Genomic DNA, 7,589 nt, shown 5'->3' with positions numbered 1-7,589 from the left:
AGACACAACTGAACCCTACCAGACCACGATCATGCTCAGCCACGCAGACACTCGGCTACCAAGGAACGTTTCCTTCGAGAAAGCCCAGATACCTAGCTACGCTGAGGCCACTGCCATCGAGAACTTGCCGAGGACCAGCCCTCCTGCTGTTTCCTCCCAGCATACGATGTTTGCACATGACAGTTCGCCAGAAGCCACCGGCTCGACTACGTCTGGGAGTTCTGCTGTGGTATTTATGCCCAACCATGAGCTGCGTCCCATCTCATTTCAAGAAATGGCCCAAACGTCGTCATGGCTGCCTCGCAGGGCATCCCGCTGCAGTTCAGTCCACCAGCGACGGTGGGACAAACACCAGCGTTTCCAGGTTACTCTGCGACCTTGCCGGAACAGTCAGGGCCGTCCACCTGAACTGCATTCTACGAGTTGTCAGGAAACGTTGCATCATGGACGAGTTCGACCACGGCGACAAAGTCAAGCCCACCCACCAAAAACTTTACCGCCAGCTCCGCGCGCGCACAGGACCCAGTCTCCATCACGACACGGTGAACGACCCAGACGACATAGCCAGTGTCGGCCGCCGGAGCCAATTTCGACAAACTTCCAGCGTGGTCGAGACCGACCACGACGATGTAGCCAACCTCGCCCACCTGAAGCACTGTCAACTGCTGCAGCTAGCCTTACCTACCAGAACATTGTCGTTTGGCCCAACGACAATGCTAGCAGTCATGGCCGAGTGTAATGACGAAAACCGAAACTGGAACTCTCTCTGGCACAGACTCGCATGCTAGGAAGGAGAAGGAGAAAGACGAAGTCAGAATAAGAACAGCCGGCCTGCAGCAAAGGCGTTGTGTCTTATTTCTCGTCCTTACAATATATATATATATATATATATATATATATATATATATATATATATATATATATATATATATATGGTCGTCTTCACCTTTTTATGGACCCAAGGGCCGTAAACAGAAGCATAATGCGCGAACATCATCCTATGCGGGAGGACATCGATAGTGAAATCTCGGGTGCTAAGTACTTTTTCCGGCTAGACGCAAACGCAGGTTTCTATCAGATACCCTTGGACGAGGCTACGTCACGCGTGTACACCTTCGCAACGCCCTTTAGTCGCTACCGATTTTTCCGGATGCCATTCGGAATGTCTTCAGTGAGTGAGGTCTTCCAGAAAACAACAGAACTTTTCGAAGGCCTGACCGGAGTGCGTGTGTATATTGACGATATACTAATCTGGGGGCACTCGATAGAGCAGCATAATGAACGGCTTAAAGCCGTACTAAAGCGTGCAGAGCAAACCGGGATGACGTTTCATTCCCGAAAATGTGCATTTTGCTTGCCAAAAATAACATTCCTTCATGACGTCATCAGCGAAAGTGGTGTTCGCCCTAACCCCGACTTGATCGAAAGCATACACGCTATACCGCTATCGAAGGATAAGCAGGAAGTTCGCGGAATGTTGGGCGTTGTAAACTACTTCCGCATTTATGTACCATTGCTCAGTGACAGGACGTCACTACTTCGGGGACTTTGAAAGTAAATGTGGTGTTCGAATGGACATCAGCGCATGAGTGGGCTCAGGTTTGCAAAGCACTGATAAACCCACCGCTACTTGCACTTTTTGATGCAAAGAAAGATGTAAAGGTAACCGCAGATGCCTCTAAAATCGGGATTAGTGCCGCATTCCTACAAAAACGTGGAAACGACTGGCGCCCGGTCACGTACGCATCACGTATTCTGAGCGAGATTGAAACACGCTATGCTCAAATTGAACAGGCGGCGCTGGCGATAGTTTTCGCAAGCGAAAAGTTCCACCAGTTTGTCTATGGCCACAGGATCGTTGTTGAAACTGACCACAGGCCTCCGATTACAATAGCACAAAGAATTAAGTGTTGCAGACATGCCACCAAGGCTGCAGCGAGTTTCTCTTGCAGTTCATACCTGGAAAAGATCTGCTGCTTGCAGACATGCTGTCCCGCACAGCCACGCAGCCTCGGGGCGACAATGAAGCGGAAGACATGGAGGTCCACGCAATTCAGGTCGTTTCAAACCTGGTAAGCAGTCGAACAAGGCAACTACTTCAGGAAGAGACACGCGCAGACCAGTATTTAAGCAGCCTTGTCGACCGACTGAAAGCAGGAGCGACAATTCAAGGGGAACTAAAGCCATTCCCATCGGAGCTGTCAGTAGTGGATGGCGTACTGCTTAAGAGAAGCGAGATTGTCGTGCCAAAAACCACGATAGAAGAAATTCTGGGCGAATACACGAGGGTCACATGGAACAGAACAAATGCAAGGCCAGGGCATGCAGGCTAGTTAATTTTTTGGCCAAGCCTCGGTAGTGAAATTGAGGACCTAGCACGAAAATGCCAAGTGTGTTGAAAATGCGCCTACAGCCACCCCAGTGAACCCCTGCTACGACGGCCTACACCAAAACGACCATGGTACCGGGTCGGAATGGACTTGTTTCAGTTTGCAGGGGACTCGTGTCGTGGTATATGACAACCAGTCGAACTTTCCAGATGTTGAAAGACTGGTGGGCTCGACAGCAGCGGAAACGATTTCGAAGATATCTGCTGCGTTTTCTCGCTATGGCATTCCAGCGCAAGTCTGCACAGATAATGGGCTCCACTTTTCTTTGGGTGAGTTCGCTGCCTTTGCCAAATGGTATGACTTTTCACCGCTCAAACGGCTTAGCTGAAAAGGGCGTACAGACTCTGAAACGAATTCTCAAGAAAACTACAGAGGGTCGTGAAGATTTTTGGCTGGGCCTTCTGGCTTATCGATTTTTTCCATTAGAAGATGGACAGTCGCCCGTAGAGCTGCTGCAGGGTCGTCGCATTCGGTCAACGGTTCCAGACTTCAACGCCGATGGGGAATGCCTGGTATCAAAACACCAGCAATCACTTCAAGGTAATCCACTATTGCCCTCGGATGCAGGCAACATTGCTCGGATGAAGAATGGAAACTGGTCTCGCAAAGCAACGGTACTTTTGAGTAAGAGCTCAATGTATGACCACACCTAAAATGACAATACTATCAACAGCAGTGCCCTACTTACCGAGAAATCAAGGTAAATGCACGAAAGCTGCAGTAGGACATTTTCAAAATGATCCCGATGACATCATACGGACCGCTTACAATTCATCACTGGTAATCGACCTAACTGCACTAATTAAACAATCTTCCGTGCATCAAGAGACGCAAGAAAGTACTGCTTGTTCATTTCTGTTCGATTCATGGAAAAAAGAACCGCCGGACGTTACTATTTGAAATCGCGCAAGTGAATCAAAAATTCAATTTTCGCGTGGTTACATGGGACAGGTAATGCCATCTAGACGGGCGCAGTTGAAACAAAAACGTCTGCAATCTCAAAGCCAATGGCGGATTAATGACCTTTGTTACTGCTGTGGCTCCCGCTGCTTTAGGTCTGCTACTATCGCAGTAAAGCCGGGCAATGTTGTGCACGGCAACAGTGACCCGAGTACAGTGACTAGAATAGGAAAGTGTGATGAACGCGCTGGCCAGCGCGTAACGCCTTGGGAGGAAACCGCCAGATGGCGCTGGCAAACGTTTGCACGTTTGCCAGCGTCATCTCAGATAGGTAGAGTCCGGGGCATAAATGGACGTAGCCACAAGCGCCGAGCCAATTCAGACATAGGGTATATTAACATGCAGGGTGGTAGGAACAGGCTAAAGTGGGAAGAGATAGAAGAACAGTTAAGGGAAGGGAGGCCGATGGTATACGGTTTTGTAGAAACACATCTCAGGGACATGGAACAACCTCCGAACAATCCGGACTACGCGTAGGAATATTGTAATAGAACAGAAGGCAGCAGAAAGGGGGGGGGGGGGGGGTATTGGGACATTCATTCATAAAAGTACAGACTGGCAAAGGGCCAAGCAGGAGTGCAAGGAACATTTATGGCTAAAAGGGAAAGTGGCAGGTCAAATGACTCTCCTTGGTTTCGTGTACTTGTGGACGGGAGCAAAGGCCAGAGAGGAAAACCAGGCAACGGTAGAGTGTATATCAAAGGACATTCAGGAGTTCGGAAGAGAGTGCGAAATAATTATACTAGGAGACATGAATGCGCACATAGAAGATATAGATGGGTATACCGACCCAACAGGCAAAATTATCATGGATATGTGTGAAAGGCTTGATTCGATCATTTGCAATAGTACCGAGAAGTGTGAAGGGCAAATAACATGGGAGGTAGGAAGGCTGCAGTCGACGATAGATTATGCACTGATGTCACATAGGATGTATGATAACCTCTGGGGAATGCACATAGACGAAGGTGGCTCCAGAAGTCTGGGTAGTGATCACAAACGTATCAAGCTAAGTTTTGGAAGAGCAGTGAAAGTGGGAAGGAGACAAGATGAGCAACTACAGGAACATTTTTATCCAGAAAGGCAAATTGAAATAGCCACTAAACAAATTGAGAAAGTAATCACGGAGGATAATAAAACGGTGTGGACATACACGAATCTAATTAGACTCTTTGAGCTAGAGCTTGCTAAGACGCGTGACAAGTCACCCCGAAAAAAAAGTCACAAACCCAAAAGTTGGTGGGATGAGGAAGTTAAGAGAGCCATAGCAAAACGTCAGGAAGCCTCTAGGAAACACAGACATGCAAAGCAGCGGAGTGAACCGACAGATGATGTTGAAAGAAAATGGGAAACCTTTCTAAGCTGTAGAAGGGATGCATCCCTTCTGATCAATGAAAAGATTAGAAGAAAGGGAGCTCAGTGGCTGGCAGAAGTACATAAAAAAGATAGAGAGGCAGCTTCGAAATTTTGGAACCATCTAAACTCCCTAAGAAAAGAGACGAGCCTAAAACAGAGGTTTATACCTACAGCCCAAGGTGCTAGGCTAGAAGGGGACGAAGCTATTGAATATATAAGAACAAGGGTGACAGAAAAATTTCAACAAAGAAGTACTTTATGCACCACAATAGACAAGGACGAATCAAGTGGTGCAATGGCTTCATTTTCACAACGAGAGTGGGAAAGGGCAGAGAAAAGGGTTCCTAGTAGTAGATCAACAGGCCCAGATGGCGTTCCAATTATGCTGATAAAGACATTGGGTCCGAAGTCTAAGCAGGCTTTGAGAGAGGCAGTGAGCAAAATAATAATCGATGGTGAAGTTCCCGATGGATGGAAACTTAGCAGGATGAGCATGATGTATAAAGGAAATGGGGACAAAGCTGACATAAACAACTACCGTCCTATAAAAGTGACATCAGTGGTCTACAGGATGGCGATGCAGATTATAAAGGAAAGACTGCAGGTATGGATAGAGGATGAGGGGGTGCTGAGGGAACTGCAGAATGGGTTTCGGAAACACAGGAGGTTGGAAGACAATCTGTTCTCACTGACGCAGTGCATCGAAATAGCAGAAAAGGAACACAGGCCCCTGTGGCTAGCATTTTTGGATATCAAGGGAGCGTACGATAGCGTGGTTCAAGAAGAATTGTGGGGAATACTGGACACACTAGGCATGGAACATGTAGTCACTAATCTTTTAAAGGATATCTGTAAAGGTAACAAGGTAGTTATAAAGTGAGAAAAACAGGTATCCAAGCCTGCAGAGGTAAAACGGGGGCTTAGGCAGAGGTGTCCCCTGTCACCCTTATTATTCATGATGTACCTACGAGGATTAGAGGCCAAATTAGAGAGAAGTGGCAACCTGTCGGCATCCTGTCGACAGGATGCCGACAGGATGCCGACACTTTCGGCATCCTGTCGACCTGACGATATTTCAGTTCAGTCGCGCACCCGCGTAGGCGTCCTGTTTTCCAGAAGTTGGTTAACATAATTTCTTGGTCCAATTTAAGGCTATGCACGAGCAAAAAAATATATTTTTTTAAATGTTTCACATTGCCCGCGTGCGTGGTTGATTCCCGTGTCTGCGCAGTACATCAAGGCCTTGTGGGACGTTGGATGGATTGATGGATGGATATGGCTGTACCCTTTAGATTGGGCGGTGGCTCGCGCCACCAAGCCACAATACTTAATGAAACAAACTAGATTTATTTTTTTCCCTTAAATAGTGAGTTTGAGGATTCGTACTTTGCAGTGAAGGGTTTAATTTTCACTCGTGCCTTGACTTTAGCCACCAATCAGATAACCTCCTTCTAGTTAATTCTACCCGCTTAAAGTCTATTTTGCCCTCACTGTCCCTAAACCCCAGTTGTTTGAAAACTCAGCACCATCATCCTGAACTATAGGGTGAAGCCCTTTACAGAACATTGTCAAGTGTTCCGCAGTTTCTTCTTCCTCTCCACACGCACTGCATACCGTGTCTACCTCTTCGTATTTGGCCCGATATGTCTTGGTTCGCAGTACTCCCGTCCTGGCCTCAAACAGTAGAGAACTACCCCGAGTATTATCATTGATCCTTTCCTTGGCAATTTCCTGCTTAAAAGTTCGATAGATCTCTAGTGCGGAATTCTTAATCATGCCCATTCTCCACATGTCAGTCTCCGTTTCCTTCACTTTCTTCTTAACCGATAGTTCTTTTTGGTTTGGCCACCTGCTGTTTTCTAAGTATTTACCAGTCAATTTCCTGGTTCGCTTCCGCCATTTGCATCGACATTCTTCAGGTATGAGTAGCTGAAAACCTTCCTAGCCCAACGCTACTCCCCCTTTTCTCTCAATCGCTTCTCAAATTTTATCTTGCTGCTACCTTCCCTGCCCTCAAATGATGTCCATCCCATATCACCTTGTACTCCCTGATTTGGCGTATTCCCGTGAGCTCCTAAGGCAAGCCTACCTATTCCACGTTGCTTAATTTCTAATCTTGCTTGAACTTCTGATCCCATGCACAAGACCACATTACCGAACGTCAGACCAGGAACCATGACCCCTTTTCCATATTCCCCTCACATCATACCTATTGTAATTCCACAGTGCCCTGTTTTTCAATACAGCTGCATTCCTGTTACCTTTAGTCGACACGTATATTTCGTGTATCTTAGGTACTCGGCCCCATTGTTTATCCATACGCCCAGATATTTGTATTTATCTGTTATCTCTAGCGTGACCTCCTGTATTCTAAGCTCACTACCTTCGTTGTCATTAAAAATCATGACTGCTGATTTTTCCTTACTGAATCTGAAATCTAACCTATCTCCCTCATTACCGCAGATGCCCACCAATCTCTGCAAATCTTCCTTGCTGTCGGCCATTAGCACTATATCATCTGCGTACATCAATGCTGGTAGTGCCTGATGTGCAATGCTGGTTGTGCGTACATCAATGCTGGTAGTGCAATGAACCTTCGCCCCCCCCCCCCCCCCCATAACGGCAAGCACGCATATGGGCCTACCCCTTTCCATGCGGACAATTTCGCCATTCACAGTGTGCTCTAAGTGCCGGGAGATGTACCTCTCGCCGAAGTGCAGCTCGCACACAGCCGAGTTTCCTTGAAGCCGCTTGTCAGTGAGCGGGATCGCTCTCAGTCACTTCGCTAACAGAGCTTCGTCCTTTGGAGCGCCGAACAACGCATGCTTCTTTTTAGCTGACTTGTAGCCTGTAGTGAACCCCGGGACGAAGCAATGGCTTTGT

The sequence above is a fragment of the Rhipicephalus microplus genome, chromosome X, assembly GCF_043290135.1.
Source record: "Rhipicephalus microplus isolate Deutch F79 chromosome X, USDA_Rmic, whole genome shotgun sequence".
Lineage (NCBI taxonomy): Eukaryota > Metazoa > Arthropoda > Arachnida > Ixodida > Ixodidae > Rhipicephalus > Rhipicephalus microplus.
The sequence above is the reverse complement of the archived record's forward strand: the minus strand, read 5'-3'. Positions refer to the sequence as shown.